Below are 18,474 nucleotides of genomic sequence, written 5' to 3'. Positions count from 1 at the left end.
GCTATTACAGGTCCACACAATCTCCTGCCCTGAATGCCTAATAACCTGGAGTGTTAATCAGCTCATGGAAGTGACTGGGGGATTCCCCACAATTCCAGGGCAATGAATCTTTCTCTTGATCAAAGAGGTGCCCCCCTCCCCCACCACCACCACCAACTGGACAGGAAGTGACTGGATGTCAAAGATGCCCCTACTGATTTAAAATCTTGTGGAAAAATATAATTTTTTTTAACCCATTCTTCTTACATTTGTCATTCATATCATAGTTGTACTTTATGCTCCAGTTCTTCTCATGGTTTTTCTTTACTTTGACACAGTTTTCTAAATAATGAGCACATAAAAAGAAAATCTGTATGTAGATTTGGTAAAGAAGGCTAGAGAGAGAATAGTTGCAGCTGTTCTAAATAGAGATCCCTCGTTTGTGCAAAGTGCTAGTGCTGGTGATACCTAGTGACATTGCATTTGATTATATTTGTGATTGAAAATGTGACTTAGTTTAAATAGTTCATTGTAACTGTGAAGATATTGTAATAGATTTGCTGGGCTGAGAAGGAACTCAGTGAATGTTGTTAATGTGAAGTTTTTGCAAGAATTATATTTCTGTTAATAGTATTCAAGGATTTGTGGCATAATTGATAAAATGGAGATTAAATGTTGAAATGAATAAGATGAAAGCCTAGAGGACTTCTCATTTTGTCTTGCACTCTTGAGTGCAGTGTCTGTTCTTATTAGATAGTGGATTGGAGGTCATTCTTGTTGGAAGCTGCAGCCGTGATGAAAACAATAAATTGATTGCCTCCCTAACCATAAGTATATGTTTAATGTAAACATAGATAGTGAACGGTGGTGCACCGGTAGAGTTGCTGCCTTACAGCGCCTGTGACCCGGATTCGACCCTGACTACGGATGCTTGTCTGTAGGGAGTTTGTACGTTCTCCCCATGACCTGCATGGGTTTTCTCCATGATCTTCGATTTCCTCCCACACGCCAAAGATGTGCAGGCTTGCAAGTTAATGGCTAGGTATAAATGTAAATTATCCCTAGTATGTGTCGGATAGTTTTAGTGTGCGGGGATTGCTGGTCGGCGCGGACACGATGAGCCGAAGTGCCTGCTTCCGCACTGTATCTCTAAGCCAATCTAAACTAATGTAAATTTATAAAGCATGTGCATAGATAATGTGCAGATCATCATTGAATATCCTGCCCATAATTAATAATAATAATGATGGATGGGATTTATATAGCGCCTTTCTAATACTCAAGGCGCTTTAATTAAAAGCTAGATCCAGATCAACTATTGAGTGAATATGAAATTGCTTGAGGTGAACTTGCAATTTAACTTAAAACAAAATACTGCAAATGCTGGAAGAGTGAAATGAAACAGAAACTGCTGGAAATACCAAGCAGATCAGGTAACATATATAGAAAAGGAAGGAGAGCCAATAGTTATGGTCAAATATTTTTTTTACAATGTAAGGACCTCAACCTTATGTCAAGTTGTCTATGGTGAGGTGCAGTACAATGAAAATCTTGCTTCCTGTGTGTTGGCTGATCACGATGCAGCCCGCCATGACACATTATAAAGTGCATCTGTAGATGTTTGTACCATCCAAAGAAATAACTACGTTTCTCACTCCACACATAATGCCTGACTTCCTGAGTATTTCACACGGAAAGCCTGGTCTCCCAACGCAACCAATTCCCCAATGCAATATTCCACCACTCACCTGTTTCCCCAATGCAACGGCGGAAGCATTCTGTAGCCGGGGGGCGGGGATGGCTTTAGGCGGAAAGCGTCCTACAGCCAGGGGAGGGGCACGCCTTCAGGCGGGGCCTGTCGGGGGCTGGTGGGGGGGGGGGGTGTGCGGGGGTGTGTGAGGGGGAGGGGTGTGTGGGGGGGGGGGTGTGTGCGGGGGGGGGTGTGTGTGGGAGGGTGTGTGTGTGGGAGGGTGTGTGTGTGGGGAGGGGGGTGTGTGCGGGGGGGGGGTGTGGGGAGGGGGTGTGTGCGGGGGGGGTGTGGGGGAGGGGCAGGGGGGGTGTGGGGGAGGGGGGAAGGGGTGTGAGAGGGAGGGGGAGGGGTGTGTGTGGGGGAGGGGGTGTGTGTAGTGGAGGGGGGTGTGCTGGGGAGGGGGGAAGGGTTTGTGGAGGATGTTGTGGTGTTTGGTGTGGGTTTTTGGGGGGTGTGGTTGTGTTTTTTTGGATTGGTGTGGGGGTTGAGGTATTTGTGTTTAGTCGTGTTGTTTGTGGTGGCTTGTGTTTGTTCTGTAGTGGTTTTGTTTGTTTTCTTGTTTGGTTTTTGGGTGTTGTGTGTGGGCTCACAGGTTCCTGGCCCCGGCTCCGACCATACTCACCGGCTCCATGATCCGGCTCCCGTCCCCAGCGCCGCCCGCGAGCACAGCCCACACTCCGCTCCTTCAGCTTTATTCTCAGCGTCGGTGATTGACAGCGGATGGGGCGCCTGAAGGGGCGTCGCCATCCCGGCGAATAACAGACCAATAACTTTTACCAATAATTTCACCGATCAGAACAAAACTTGGTGCGCTTAGAGCAGAGGAGAACGGTGAGTAAAGTGGCGAAAGAATCCTAGCGATATAGGGTACCGTTTTTGCGCAAACTTAAAAACATCGCAAACCGGAAGAGGACAAGATGAGAGTTTTAGCAATAGTATAGAAGATACATCTGTTATATCCTCTGGCATCGAAGCAAGCATGACAAAATTCAAAGCAGCAGTACTTATTTTGTGAAAAGCTGCCAGATAATTGAGGCATTGTTTGGGTCCCCACGCACAAGACGTAGAAAGCCTTGATAACATATACTATACCTAAATTAGGCCTCTTTATTAAGCAGTGAATCCTTGCATGCACAAAATGACACATCCTCAATTCAGCTGATTCATTAAGTAACAAAATCTGATTATAATCTTAACTCCATATTCATGTCCAGCCAGGATAACCTTTCACCCCCTCTTGCTTATCTTTCTATCTCTGCCCTCAAACTCTTCAAAGACTCTGCTTCCTCTGCCCTTGAGGAAGAGAGTTCCAAAGACCCTTTGATATTGCACCATATAATGGTTTGATTCATCCAGACACCAAGCTGGAAAATAGAAACAGTTTTCCGACCAACTAACTCATGATTCCGATCACGAATCTAATTCTGCGATAAAGATGGCAACGCAGTAGCAAGACTTCTGAGAAAAACAATTGCTGCCTTGACAGCTCTGGAGAATTGGTTCATTTCAGCTCTGTGCTAATGACAAGAAACCTTATAGTTTTGTTGTATGCTTTAGAACTTTTGTCACCCAAAGGGATATTATCTGCCCAGAAGGAAGAGGAAAGAGTTAACGACCTGATTGATGTGAATAAGAGCACAGCGCAGCTGTGCAGCAAGACACGACAGCTGTATTTAATTAAATGTACAGCAGCAAAACAGGTAATTTGGCCTGTTCCGGTATATATGCTGCAGTTGAGCATCCTCCTACATTTTCCCACTTGAAGCATCTGCAGACCATGAGATTATTAAGAAGAAACTATTTTAATTAATTAGAGGGACAAATTCAGGCATGATGGAATCCAGAGGAGGTTCTGAAGCATATGTTGCAAATAATGGCCCCATTAAATCCCGCAGTATTTTTCTGGGCATTTGGGGGTACAAATCTACCGCAATGGGAACGTTCCAAACTAGCGCGTGCCACAGAGTTCCACAGGATCCCACTCGAAAGCTGATTTAAATGGCCATTAATTTACAGCAATTGAACACTAAATTCCTTCCATTTGGCCTATAAATTAATGTCAATGAGATTTAAAAATCATGTTTTATTGTGAATTCTTTGTGAATGTTATTTGGACACTTAGGCTATTTAAAAATGTTAATCTTTTCTTAAGAAATGGATAGATGTTTAGATCTAGTAATTGAAGTTTGGAATTAGCTACAATTGGGTAACTAACTAATTATATGCTTTAATTTCAGGTCATCCAAGTAAGATTGTTTCATATTTGTCTCAGAATGCTTCAATCTATAATAACTGAAAATGTCTTTCAGTTCTCTTAATTTTTAAGAAAGTTATGGCCATTTCACTGTCCTCGATCACAGCTTTTGTGTTAAGTCAATGGAAAATCAATAGGGAACAAGATGCTAATTTCCGAGTATGAAAATGGCCATAACTTTTTTAATACTGAAGATATGAAAGTGAATTAGGTGTCAAATTAAACTTATTTTTGTGCTTTATCTGATGGGATAAATTGCAGACTTGATTTTTTAAATCTCAAAATTTTGTAACATTACTATAGAGCCAAGATGGCAACAGTCCTCTAACGATCTGAACCACATTCGCTAGCACACTGCCCGGTGCATCTCAATGGCCCCGGTGAATTGCTGCATAGGTGTTTGTCAGGGTGGAATGCAAATCCTCTCTCTAGCTCATATTCTGCAACATCTCACCCAGCTACCCTTCATTTGTACACTACATGGAAAATCCTCTCAAATTACATGTGGTCTACTGCACCTGGTATTCCCTGGCAGTCTCCCATGTGAGTACTAACCGGGCCTGAGCCTGCTTAGCTTCCGAGATCAGATGAAATCAGGCGTTTTCAGGCTAGTGCTGCTCTGCTTCTCTCTTGCTGGTAAGGGTTAATTGAAGATTCTGGTGTTGGATTTTTAAAAAGTGACAGTAGTTAATGGGGTTTTTTGTGTCAAAGAGCAGTACCACAAAGCCTGTGCAGGAGAAAAAGGGAATGAGTAACAGCACCAGATGGTTGGCTTTCGAAAGCACCATCAGTTTCTCAGACAGCAATTTTGGCAGTGACAAAGGAAGGATGGTTTATAATCTTGTAGTAGCTATCAGGATTCAATGGCAGTCATACTTCATCTGCTCCCCACTCTTCCCCATGTCCACAGTCTCCTTCCGCTGCTCTGCATATGAATGATATATGAAGGAACTGCAGATGCTTGTTTAAACCAGACACAAAATCCCCCCGGAACATTATCTATCTATCTCCCTCCACGATAAACCACATCTATCTATCTCCCTCCCCCCTGACGTCAGTCTGAAGAAGGCTCTATACCCGAAACGTCACACATTCCTTCTCTCCAGGGATGCTGCCTGGCCCGCTGAGTTACTCCAGCATTTTGTGTCTATTTCTACATATGAATGAACTCTGATTGCTTGCTCCCTGACATAATGTGTCATATTGCAGTGCATTAGTGTTGGAGGAGTCTTCAGCAGATCCATTGCAGACAGAACTGTTTGCTGAGAGCGGAGGTTTGTGGAGATGAAGGGAGCAGCAGAAATAGAGAGTTGCAGTAGGAGCCCAGGCAGTGAAGTTTGCCGTCGTGGTTGGTGTAGACAGTCTGGTTTTAGGTTTCGCTTTATTATTATTATCACATACCAAGGCACAGTGAAAATAATTGTTCTGCATGCTAACCAATCAGATCTGGTAATACAATTCATAAATACAATCAAATCAAAGTCACCTACAAGAGATAGAGCTTAGAGGAAGATACAGAATGCAGAATACAGACAACGTTCATTGGACTAAGACCAATGTCCGCAATGGGGTTGAGGTAAATAGGACAGTGTGCGAGCTTATGTTCAGAAGCATGATAACAGATGGGAAGAAACTATTCCTCAGTCTGGTATTGCGCACTTTCAGTTTCTGTACATTATGCTGGACATGAGCAGGGAGAAGAAAGAATGTCAGGGCATGGGAGGATCAACATGTTCTGCTTCTTTTGTACCCATCCACCAAATTCCCTGGTTCTTTCCAATGATGAGCTGGATATTGTGGCTGTGCAGAGTCTGTCCCTGGGAATGAGGCCTCTAAGAACTGTCAAAGGTACCTCAGTGGGTCAGGAACCATCTCTTGAGGACATGAATAGGTGATGTTTCAGGTTGGGAGCCTTCCCATATTTTTTTATAGCTTTATAGGTAGGTCTTGGATGATGTATCTGGAATTTATGCACACTTCCCACTCTTGCACTTACCTGGAAAACTCAAGTGGCTCACAGTAGACAAATAGTCTCTTTCCTCTTATGTAGCTACTCCACCGAAACCTCCAGTGAGAATGACTTCATCAGCTGCTGTGTGGAAACACTACTGATAGTTCCGCAGAGAGAAATGTGGACACAACTGCAGCATGTAGAGGCATGATTGGATGGTCTCAGGAATTAGGGTTTCATCAGTTCCTCTCCTTAGCAGCTTCTTTAATCAAAATGATCCCAAAACTAATGGCAGTCCCACTAAAGGCTATATGGAAAGAAAAGCATGGCTCTAGTAGGTCAGTTAGTTCAGTAGGAGATCTCTTTTTTTCCAAGCAGCAACTTTATTTGGAAATGAATTCAACTGTAGATTTGTGTGTGATTCAATGCCAGAGATCTTTACTGTGGCATTTATATGAAATTTACGCAACAATGGATGAACATAAGTAGTTTGGTCATAAGGTCATGTCATAAGTAATAGGAGCCACATAGGCCATTTGGCCCATCAAGTCTACTCTGCCATTCTATCATGGCTGATCTATCTCTTCCTCATAACCCCATTCTCCTGCCTTCTCCCCATAACCCCTGCCCATACTAATCAAGAATCTAGCTATCTCTGCCTTAAAAATATCCATTAACTTGGCCTCCACAGCCTTCTGTGACAAAGAATGCCACAGATTCACCACCCTCTGACTAAAGAAATATCTTCTCATCTCCTTCCTAAAGGAACGCCCTTTAATTCTGAGGCTATGACCTCTAATCCTAGACTCTCCCACTAGTGGAAACATGCTCTCCACATCCACTATCCAAGCCTTTCACTGTTCGCTACGTTTCAATGCGGTCCTCCCTCATTCCAGCGAGAACAGGCCCAGTGCTATCAAACGCTCATAATAAATTAACCCACTCATTCCTGGGATCATTCTTGTAAACCTCCTCTGGACCCTCTCCAGGGCCAACACATCCTTCCTCGGATATGTTACCCAAAATTGCTCACAATACTCCAAATGTGGCCTGACCATCCCTTATAGAGTTATTCTAGCCCTCTTAAAATAAATGCTGGCATTGCGTTTGCCTTTGTTACTACCGATTTGACTTGCAGATTAACTATTTGGGAATACTGCACCAGCACTCCCAAGTCCCTTTGCACCTCCGATTTCTGGATTCTCACCCCATTTAGAAAAAAGCCTACGCTTTATTACAAATTACAATCAGTGCATGTTGGCATTCTGGAATATTTTGTGTTAGTTAAGACTGATCTTGAACCAAGAGCTACTCGTAAAACTAGTCATATCTCCAGGATAAATTAATCACGTTTGACACTTTCTTCCAGTTAACATATTACCAAGAAATTAGCTTTTAGTGCACAAGGACAACATGAAGGTTTTTTCGTTTTTTAGTTATCCTTTTTGGACAAACCCGGTGGCTATGTGAGGATTATGTTCTTCGACTTCTCAAGTGGGTTCAACACCATCCAACCCCTGATTCTGAATGACAAGCTTAAGAAGATGGGGGTGGATTCCACATTTATCTCCTGGATATACGACTACCTGACGGGTCGACCACAGTTTGTCAAGCTGGGGGACAGTGTCTCTGGCACAGTGGTGTGCAATGTTGGAGCCCCACAGGGAATGGTTCTGGCCCCTGGGATCATTCTTGTAAACCTCCTCTGGACCCTCTCCAGGGCCAGCACATCCTTCCTCGGATATGTTACCCAAAATTCACTCTGTATACAGCAGACTTTAACTATAAGTCTGACACATGCCACGTACAGAAATATTCAGATGATACAGTGATTGTGGCATGTGTAAGGAACGGGCAGGAGGAGGAATACAGGAACTTGACCAGTTCCTTTTGTGCCTGGAGTGAAGAGAACTGTCTCATCCTGAACACAACTAAGACTAAAGAGATGGTGGTTAACTTTGGCAGGTCCAAGCTCCCCCTTCAGCCGGTCAACGCTGCAGGGGCTGACATTGAGGTGGTGCAGACATATAAATACCTTGGAGTGCACCTTGATAACAAACTGGACTGGTCTGTCAACTCTGACTCCCTCTACAAAAAAGGCCAGAGCAGACTCTTTTTCCTCAGAAGGCTCAAATCCTTCAATGTGTGTAATGATATGCTGCACCTGTTTTACAACACTGTGGTTGCAAGTGCTATTTTCTACGCTGTTGTCTGCTGGGGTAACAGCATTAGTGCAAAAAACAACAAGAAGCTGGTCAAACTGGTTAAACGAGCTAGCTCAGTGCTGGAGGGGAGAGTAGACTCTGAGATGGATGTGCTTGAGAGGCGTACGAGGCACAAGGTGCAGGTCATCCTGAAAAACCCCGGGCATCCCCTCCATGTAATTCTGGAGAGTCAAAAGAGCACTCGGAACAACAACCGGCTCCTCTCCCTGCCCTGTAGAACGGAGCGGTTCAGGAGATCCTTCACCCCTGCAGCCATTAGATTTTATAATTCGGACCGCTAGGCTGTAGGGGGATGCATTTTTAATTGTTAATTATTGGTCTTTTTAAGTATTTGTTGCTCTCAGGTAGTGTCCACATTGTATTCTATGTATTTTCTGTCTGCGTTCGTTTTGAATCTGTGGGTTTGTTGGTTGGGGGCTTCTGGACATCTGAATTTCCCTGAGGGGATCAATAAAGTATTTATTATTATTATTTATTATTATTATCTTTTATTTTAATTATGCATAGAAACTGTCTACTTTCATGAGTATTACTAGAAAAGGAATCTACTTTTTTTAGGCATTATCAGTCATTTTTAGTTGAATTATTTGTTGAATTGGCATTGTGATTAAAAAATATTTTGCCTGAAATGTTTTAGTCAGTAATATCCAAACAATGGATATTACTGCTTAAAAATGTTAAAATATCAAGATTTTTTAAAAGCAAATTTTATTTAAAAAAAGTTGTTTTAATCATTGCTGGTCCATGGCATGTGAAAATGAAATTAACTATGAACTGTGAGAAGAGAGATAGTCATCTTTAAAATATGCACTATTTTTGGCACAGCTTACACCTGGATCATTAGTTAAACCAGAAATGGAAACTATGGCCTAATTGTTAAAGGCAGCTGTTGACAAAACCACTGAAGAAATGGCTAAAAGTAGTTTCAAACTGTATTAGTGACATATTTTTAAATTAGCATAAACCCACAAGCATTCGTGTCATCTCAGCTGTCTGTATTCATACACACCCTTTATATTGTCATTGTTCATTACCTTTCTCCCATATTTTGCTGTCAGTACTTTTTGCATGAAACTGATAATAAAAGATAACAGAAGATAGTAAATAATTAATTCTGTTTTGATACTGCTTAAGCAAATGAGTTAAAATTATGCAGGAAAGGGTATAAATATGCTTCCAGCCACAGACGGTGGATGGAAAACAAATGTGGTCAAAGTGGGTTGCTGATGCAAAATTTATTTTTATACGTGTGAGTCTTCTGCTGAGGTCAGGTCAATCTGATTGCAAAACAAATTAGAAAACTGCTAAACATGATCGGAAAGTCATATCTTCTGGTGCATGAGACTAGATTTCCTATCCAGTTGGCAGTCGTGAAATGCCATCCACCCATGTGACTGCTATTCTGTGAAGGCACAAGAGACTGCAGATGCTGGAACCTTGAGCAAATACAAAGCGCTGGAGGGACTCAGCAGGCCAGGCAGTATCTGTGGAGGGAAATGGACGGATAACCTTTCTTTGATTTTAGCTGAGAAACTTGCACGGCTAGCTTGGTTTTAGATTGTTATTGTCAGTGCTCTGATCGTACGATTGATTGGATATTAAAATGTAAGAAGTAGGATTAGACTATAGAGAGCACACATTTATTAAATTCATGGTTGATGCTTTCCCACCTGTTCGCCATAATCCTTTACTTCCCCATAGTCCAAATACCAGCCTTGAAAGATTCAATGACTCAGCCTTCAGGGCAGTGAAGTCAATGTGGTATCACACCTCAAAGACATTGCTTGCAGCAATACTCCAGCTTTCTGTGTCTATCTTCGATTTAAACCAGCATCTGCATTTCCTTCTTATTGTCTGCTCCACTGCAAAATCTCCTCAAGGTATGTCTACTTTGAAGAAGTTCTCCTCCTCTCTCCGACGAGTTCAGCAACATCCTCTCTTGCTGCTCCCCCTCCGTGATTTCCCACTGCTCTGTCTATATCTCTTGTTTCCCTCATCCCTAACCAGTCTGAAGAAGGGTCTCGACCTGAAACGTCACCCATTCCTTCTCTCCAGAGATGCTGCCTGTCCCGCTGAGTTACTCCAGCTTTTTGTGCCTATCTTTGCAATATAGTACTTCTTTAGAACTGTAATTGAGTATCATGAAATACCTTTTTGCTCCAAATTCTGGTGGGGATTTGAACGAACAACTTTCAGATTTAGAGTAGAGAGCATTCCCGTCAAGTAATGGCTCATACTTAAATGTCGCAAACATATTTGGGATAGGGTAGAATGCCAAATAAAAACAAATTAGTTCCTGTTGTTGCTGTCAATCATGCCAAGCCTTTTGATAAGTAGAACTTCATTTTCATGAATGGACACAGAGAGTATACTGACATGGAGTTTGCATGTACAACTGTGCTGTGGAAGTGTTTAGATGAGAAAAATTATTTTCAATTAAACTTAATGTTGTGTTTTTGTATTTGCCACCCCCTCCCCCCCTCTCCCTATCTCCCTCCCCCATGCTGGTTATACACAGCCTGGAAATAGTGCATCAGCAATTAAAAAAAAATTAATGAGGATAAGATTACAAAATGGCTCCTTTACTCCATTACCTGTAGCAATATAGTACTTCTTTAGAACTGTAATGGAGTATCTCAGATTGGTGACAAACAGAATATGCCTATTCATGCATGGTGGGGGGAAGAATTTATTATTTTGATTTATTCTTATATTTTTTAATTTGTTTTGTGGAGGTGGGGAAAACCAGTGCAATAGAATGTCTTTGTTGTTGGTACTTTTCTTATATTCATTTTCTCTTTCACTAGCTGAGTGCTGTAATTCTGATTGTCACATAATATCGATGAACGGATAGGGGATTACTTTGTGGTAATTGGCGCACCATCCCCTTTCTTTAGCCACGGTGATGGCATATACCCACATTTCAGTTCCATTCTTTATTCAGCATCCCCCGAATGATGCAAAGAATAATTGTCTAGAAACTTAAAAGAGTTGGTACATTTATGTTAAAAGAGTAGTTCACGATTGGCCCGTTACGTTTTTATTCAAAGACTCTCTCATGTGGGGCGAAGCATTATAGGCAAGTTGCAGTTGTGTTCAATTTGTTAATACTGGAGGCAAATTTCATGCAGTTTGCATGTTTGCATTGAGAGACGCATGTTCCTAGTCAGTCAAGAAAAATGAAAGCAGCATCTTGTGCTCTTCAAGCCTGCACTTAAAGATGATCGGTCAATGGGTGGTTAGTTTGGAGACACTCTCATTGACATCTGGGAGTCTGAACCTTCTATTGAGATTGATACAATATTGGAAAGAACTCGTGGATCATTGATTCTAAAGGGTTTAATGTCTGAACATACCTTCTTCCAAAGGCAAAGGGCTCTGCAAATGGGATGTCAGATGCCATTGCATTGATTCTGTCTCAGTGAGACAAACTGTCAGGTCAGCCTTCATGGACCCCTTCCTTGGGTTGCATTAACATGACTACATCATTAACATGATGCAACATGGAAACAGAGGACAAGGGGCAAGGTCAATGTCTATGAACTTGCACTTCCTGTGAGTAATTTGATCTGTAGAGGATATCAATTTGATCACACCCGGAGTACCGATTACAGTAGTTTTGGTGTCCTTATTTTCCGAGGAATCTACACGCACGGTGGGGAACCCTGGTACAGAGACAGGGAAATAGAGAACTAGCATTAGAGTAATTAATGGAGCTAAAGGAGAACCAATGTATGTGGACCTTTTGACAGATTTCCACTTAAGAATTAAATGTGCAAAATGAAACTACATCAGTCTGGGAACCATGGATTAAACCTTTAGAATTAATATACCATGAGTTCTTTCCAATATTGTATCAACCTCAAGAGAAGATTCAGACTCTCAGATGTCTATGACAATGTATCTCCAAAAGCAATAGCCCATTGATAGATCACCTTTTGTATGCAAGGTTTAGGAGCACAAGATGTTCTTTTCATTTTTCTTGACTGATGGGGAACCCTTATCTCTCAATGAAAACTGCATCCTGACCGGTTTAACACATTTCCCTCCAAATTTCATGGGAAGATGACCAGGAAGATGACCAGATTAGGAATAAAAAGGCAGAGACAAACAGGGTGCTCCAGGGATCAGTGCTTCAGCCCCAGCAATTCACATTGGTTTGAATAAGGGAACTGAATGCAACATTTCCAAGTTTACAAATGACATTTAACTAGAAAGAAAGAGCTGTGAGGAGGATGCGGGGATGCTCCAATATAATGAAGACAAATTAGCCTTGAGGGCAAATGCATGGCAGACACAGTTTAGTTTTTTTAGTTTAGTTTAGTTTATTGTCACGTGTACCGGGGTACAGTGAAAAGCTTTTGTTGCGTGCTAACCAGTCAGCGGAAAGACTACATAGGATTACAATCAAGCCATCCACAGTATGCAGATACATGATAAAGGGAATAACATTGAGTGCAAGAAAAAGTCCAGTAAAGTCCAATTAAAGGTAGTCCGAGGGTCTCCAGTGAGGTAGATAGTAGTCTCTAGTTGTTGATAGAATGATTCAGTCGCCTGATAACAGCTGGGAAGAAACTGTCCCTGAATCTGGAGGTGTGTGTTTTCACACTTCTGTACCTCTTGCCTGATGTGAGTGGGGAGAAGAGGGAGTGACCAGAGTGAGACTCATCCTTGATTATGTTGGTGGCCTTGCCGAGGCAGCGTGAAGTGTAAATTGAGTCAATGAGAGGGAGGTGTGATGGTCTGGTCCACAGTTTAACATGGATAGTTGTGAAGTCATCCAATTTGGTTCAAAAGCAGAAAGATGGAATATTATATGACTGGTGATAGAGAAAGGAAAAGGTGCAATGAGACCTAGATGTTCCTATACATACGTCTCTGAAAACAGGTGCTCAGGTGACAAGTGTTTGGCAAAGCAAATGGTCTGTTGGCCTTCATTGCAAGAGGAACAAGGATGTCTTAAAGCAGCTGTACAGGATCCTGGTGACATTCCATCTGGTTTTATATGCTCTCCTTTGTTCTCAATATCTGCGGAAGGTGTTCTTGCTGTGGAAGGAGTGCCACAAAGGTTTACCAGACTGATTCCAGCGATGGCTGGATTGACATTTAAAGTTGATTATGCTTATATTCTTTCAAGTTTTAATGGGAGCTCATAGGAAATTCAAACAGATATAGGAAGGGTGTTTCAAGAGTATGGAACCACAGCTCACAGCCTCAGGATTTGGGTGTGACATTTAGAACTAAGTGCAGGAGAAATTTCCTCACAGGTTCAGAGGTGGTGTACCTGGGGAATTCTCTGCCACAGAGGCATTGGAGACCAGGTTATTAAAGTCCTGCTTTAAATTTTTTCTGTATCTGTGATCTTCATGATCCCCTATTCTTTTTCATAGTAATGCACACCTGTGGGAGCAGACATAGCCTTGGTTAAACATTTCATCTGAAATCCATCTTTTTAGGGACCCTCTCTCTGTGGCAGTGGAATGCAAGCCTGGAATTTGTGTTCACATCCCTGGAGCTGGTCTTGAGCCCACAACTTTCTGACTCAGAGGTGAAAATCGCTACCACCTACACCAACATTACAAAGATATCAAATGTTGCACAAAAACATATGACCTAGTTTCTAATTGGCGACTCACAGCAAAATGAGAGTTGACTGTCTTGTCACAAAAGCAATAGTTTCATCGCATCATGTGTTTTTTTTGCCACACAGTACTAAAGATCTATAATAAAAATTCAGTTGCAGATAATTTAGATCTATGTAAGAATACTATAATCTGGTATCCCAAAAAAAAAAATGAAGTTAATATTTTTTCTGAGAAAGCACTGAGCTCTTAGTGACTCCCAGTATTAGAAACTTGCAAACATGAAATAGGGTTAGTTTACACAACCCCTCGCTCTGTAGACTATGAATTGCTCACTTGTAATGTATTAGCTTTCCGCTGTCTGGTTAGCACGCAACAAATGCTTTTCACTGTACCTCGGTTCAAGTGACTATAAACTGAACTGAACTGTTATCCCACAAGGTGAGAACATGGCTGACAACTGCAGACCAAACACAGCTAAAACTTGGACCAACCGCCAACTTCATTCCATTGCAGCGTGTAATGTTGGTAAAAATAACCCTGCCTAGAGAATTGCTCATTCTCCTCCACATTCCCTGCCCCGCCTCCAAGATGCACACCACAAAAATAATGAGGTTTTTAATACCATCATTAGGTTATTGTTGTCTAAATGATGCAGTCACTTGTAAGACCCTCTATGATGCATCTGTCTGTCTGTTCACCCACCTGTTATTCTAGGATGTTCCGAACACCCGAATGTTTCTTCTGCATTAAGTAGTCAAACTGATTATGTCATGTACAGTATCATGTTCCACTTCCCCGCATTGTTTCAGAGGAACAACATCAAAACGGCTGTTGGATTTCTCTATAAAGTAACTTCTGCACAACCTATGACTGAAGTGAGTGAGAAATGAGTAAAAGGACCCTCCCCCCCCCCCAACCCCCCCATAAAAGAAGGATAATCACAAACACGTTAGGTAACTTACTATAAGAATAAAGGAGACAAACGTCAGTACAGTGTATATGAATCTCCTCCTCCACCATAGATGAGGCTCGCACCAGGGTCTCTTCCATACCCCGCAACACTGCTCTCTCCCCCCATCCCCCCCCCACTCGCAACAAGGGCAGAGTCCCCCTAGTCCTCACCTTTCACCCCACCAGCCGTCAAATGCAAAAAGTAATCCTCCGTCAGTTTCGCCACCTCCAACGTGACCCCACCACTCGCCACATCTTCCTATCTCCCCCCATATCTGCCTTCCGCAAAGACCGCTCCCTCCATAATTCCCTTGTCAATTCTTCCCTTCCCTCTCGTACCACCCCCTCCCCGGGCACTTTCCCTTGCAACCGCAAGAGATGCAACACTTGTCCCTTTACCTCACCCCTCGACTCCGTTCAAGGACCCAAGCAGTCGTTCCAGGTGCAACAGAGGTTTACCTGCATCTCCTCCAACCTCATCTATTGCATCCGCTGCTCTAGATGTCAGCAGATCTATATCGGTGAGACCAGGCGGAGGTTGGGCGATCGTTTCGCCGAACACCTCCGCTCGGTCCGCGATAACCAAGCTGACCTCCTGGTGGCTCAGCACTTCAACTCCCCCTCCCACTCCGTCTCCGACCTCTCTGTCCTGGGTCTCCTCCATGGCCACAGCGAGCAGCACCGGAAATTGGAGATACAGCACCTCATATTCCGCTTGGGGAGTCTGCATCCTGGGGGCATGAACATCGAATTCTCCCAATTTTGTTAGTCCTTGCTATCTCCTCCCCTTCCTCAGTCCCCCTGCTGTCTCCTCCCATCCCCCAGTCTTCAGGCTCCTCCTCCTTTTCCCTTTCTTGTCCCCGCCCCCCCCCCCCCCCCCACCCCCGATCAGTCTGAAGAAGGGTTTCGGCCCAAAACGTTGCCTGTTTCCTTCGCTCCATAGATGCTGCTGCACCCGCTGAGTTTCTCCAGCTTTTTTGTGTACCAGTGTTGGGGAGAGGAGTGGGATAAAGAGCCTTATGAAGAAGACGTGAAAACTAGAGTGAATTCAAAAATCAAAGCAATTCAGTACCTTTATTATAGCACCTGTCCCTCAAATTATTCTGGTAAGTTTAGTTAATCATGGGCAAAAGATAATTGAAAATGGTTAAATACCAACTGATGCGTGCTCAAACTGTTGCAATGAAGCAAAGCATCTACTGAGTATAACTGGGTGGAACATGCTGACTTCTCTGACAAACTTGTGGCAACCCCCCAACGTAAGTCCAGGCTTCCTGTGTGAACATAGAAGTCTTAAAACAATGGGTTGGTCTTTGCTGGGGTTTTGTTGACTTGCCCGTGTTGGATTCCACATCAAATGTAGCAGAGAAGCACAAACTCATTACGGTTTCTCAATACTGGAAAATCTAAACACTCAGCCCACACCATGTTAAAAGCTAGCGTACGAACAGCAAATCTATTCATTTCAGTGGAAAGGAACAGCTGTGAAAAACCAGACTAATTATGAGGTGATGTATATATTAATTAAATAATTTAATTTATTGAACCGATTAGTTTAAAAGTGTCATAATCCTTAAAAAAGACAGCCTTTAAAACTTATGTTTAAGAAGGAACTGCAGATGCTGGAAAATCGAAGGTACACAAAAATGCTGGAGAAACTCAGCGGGTGCAGCAGCATCTATGAAGCGAAGGAAATAGGAAACGGTTCGGGCCGAAACCTAGGCTTTTAAAACTTGCCGCTCTTTTCAAGAGAGCTTTGCATGTAATATCTTTTCCATTGCATTCAAGTCCTTTATAGATTTTACCGTGAACTGACCCTGGGAGTGTGGCCTACCTGGTGCTTAAAGTAGATTTCAGCTACATTGCGGGTAAGCTTTTTCTGACCCGCCCTTCCACCCCTTCACGTCATTGAGTGACTCCACTGAGTCTTGCCATTTGAGGATCATTGTCATTGGTGGCTCCATGAATAACAAGTTCATTCTAACTATGTAGAGTGACCAAGCCTAAATCACCGTATATAGTTGTACAAAAACATTAACATGTCTTTCCCTCTTTCTGCTATAAAGCATTGCAAATGCTGCAAATGCTGTTTTATTGGTGTATAATGTATGTGCATATTCATTTTTAGTATTTACTCAAGTCATTACCATATCAAATCAGTTTAAATCATGCCCCAATCTACAGGATCTACCAATAAACAAAGTATTGACCTGAGCAGCACTTTGGGTCATGTGATAGTCATTGTTGCATGTATCACCAGTGTTAGCCACTGTGTCGGTGTGGACTCGGTGGGCCAAAGGGCCATGTTACCACGCTGTATCTCTAAAGGTTTCCAGCATTTATGAATATATTTCAGAATGCTTCAGAAATATAGCATTATGTTTTTTATATAATAATGATATAGATGCCAAGTGGACAACAAGATGGACGGGAGAAAAAGTGCAGTCAAAGTAGAGTTCCTGAAGAGGATTTTAATGTGGAAATGGGAATGTTTGGTTGAATAATATCTAAAGATATGGCATCAGGTGTTTGTCAGGGTGTTGACTGACGGTGGAGAATAGTGAATGGGGATAAAGAATTAGAATAAAGTTGGAGGACTGGCCAGTGCATTCAGGGACATAGAGTTAAAGCAGGCTTGATGTTGGGAGATACTAGGGCAAGGCCAAAAAAGATATTCAAGATGAGACAAGATGAGAATTTTGAGTCCTGGCATGCTATGCAGGTCTGCAGGAGCAGTGGACTTGAGTGTGGATAGGGATGGTAAGAATGTGGATTAGGGCTTTGTTGTCAGAATGAAGAATAAGCGGAGGCAAGTGAGTGTGGTGAAAGATAGAAGCCTTCGTGACAGATTGTAGGTGGAAAAGAAAGCTGAGCTCAGCGTAGATCAACATGCCAAATTTCCATAATCTGTAGGTGTAGGTAAGTCTGAGGTGGCAGTTAGGAAGATGATAATGTTGACTTTGAAGATGTATAAGTGTTTGCAGAAGTTGAGGAGGATGGTTTCAGTTTGCTGACTAAAAGGGAGGAAGGTTTGACTCGTTCCGTTCTTAATGATAGAAGGATTGTGGAGATGATTGCAGTGAGGCAGCAAGTCCAGCTCATTAGGAAACATAAGTGATCTATAATGCAAATAAAGTGAAGGGGGCAAAGAGTTACCCCATTCTGAAACACCGGGAGAAACAATTTAGGATTGTATAACATCTGAGATCCATAAGGAACAAGGAAAAGGCTATACCAAAAGGATTGATAGGGCAGCGAAGATATTTAAAGATTGCTCTGTGAAAATGAGCAAACTATGAGGGCTGATTCCATGACTAAGAAGCTGCTAAGTAACAATGCTACTGATTTTTGGAAAGAAGTGAGAGATCTTAACAGTTGCTAAACATCTCTACCATGAACTGTTGATGGAATCTCCAGAACAGCTAATATCGTGGAGTTATGGCGACAACATTATAGTACTTTATTCAACTGTGTCCAAGGTGATTTGTATAGGGTGGACAATATTGAGACTAATGACTCAATGATGATTATGTCACATGAGGTGTATTATGCCATGAACAAGCTGTCAAACAATAAAGCAAGTGGCTTGGATCATATTTCTGCTGAACATCTTAAGTATGGGAGTATGAGGATAGCTCCTCTCCTTGCTATTTGTTTTACTGGCTTTAAGATTAATGGCTTGTTACCAGACTCAATGTTGTCTGTTCTGTTAGTGCCGGTCATTAAGGACAAAGTTGGTAAAGTAGGCAGCCTAAATAATTACAGGCTCATAGCTTTAG

The 18,474-nt window shown here is 42.4% G+C and overlaps 1 protein-coding gene and 1 pseudogene across 1 annotated transcript in view; one reads left to right on the top strand and one right to left on the bottom strand.

The window, feature by feature from the left end:
- btbd19 (BTB domain containing 19) overlaps positions 1–18,474 on the top strand; it is a 112,839-nt gene that overhangs the window by 51,325 nt on the left and 43,040 nt on the right. The window lies entirely within an intron of this gene.
- On the bottom strand, positions 4,493–4,602 carry LOC116978184 (annotated as a pseudogene).

The sequence above is a fragment of the Amblyraja radiata genome, chromosome 10, assembly GCF_010909765.2.
Source record: "Amblyraja radiata isolate CabotCenter1 chromosome 10, sAmbRad1.1.pri, whole genome shotgun sequence".
Lineage (NCBI taxonomy): Eukaryota > Metazoa > Chordata > Chondrichthyes > Rajiformes > Rajidae > Amblyraja > Amblyraja radiata.
Note: the sequence above shows the minus strand (reverse complement) of the source record. Positions and strands in the feature narration are given on the sequence as shown.